Genomic DNA, 301 nt, shown 5'->3' with positions numbered 1-301 from the left:
GCATGGATCTCATAATCAATGATATTAAACCTCCATTTCCCACTGTATTATTGTATCAATAATCAACAGCAAATCACCTATAGAACATTTATTATCAAGTCTTCCGTTCGCCTCCATACACCTACGTTCTTCCCCGGCAGATGTTATCTCTGAAGTAAACCACACACACAGGTTTGTCTCACTCATGCAGCTCGTCTCTCCCTTGTTCTTCCTCCTCCTCGAAACCTGCCAGTCACTCCATGATTCGCAACATTGCAAAGCCGCCGATAAAAGAAAACGTGTCAGGTAAGCTTGCTAAAAG

The sequence above is a fragment of the Penaeus monodon genome, chromosome 23 (assembly GCF_015228065.2).
Source record: "Penaeus monodon isolate SGIC_2016 chromosome 23, NSTDA_Pmon_1, whole genome shotgun sequence".
NCBI classification, from domain to species: Eukaryota; Metazoa; Arthropoda; class Malacostraca; order Decapoda; family Penaeidae; genus Penaeus; species Penaeus monodon.
The sequence above is the reverse complement of the archived record's forward strand: the minus strand, read 5'-3'. Positions refer to the sequence as shown.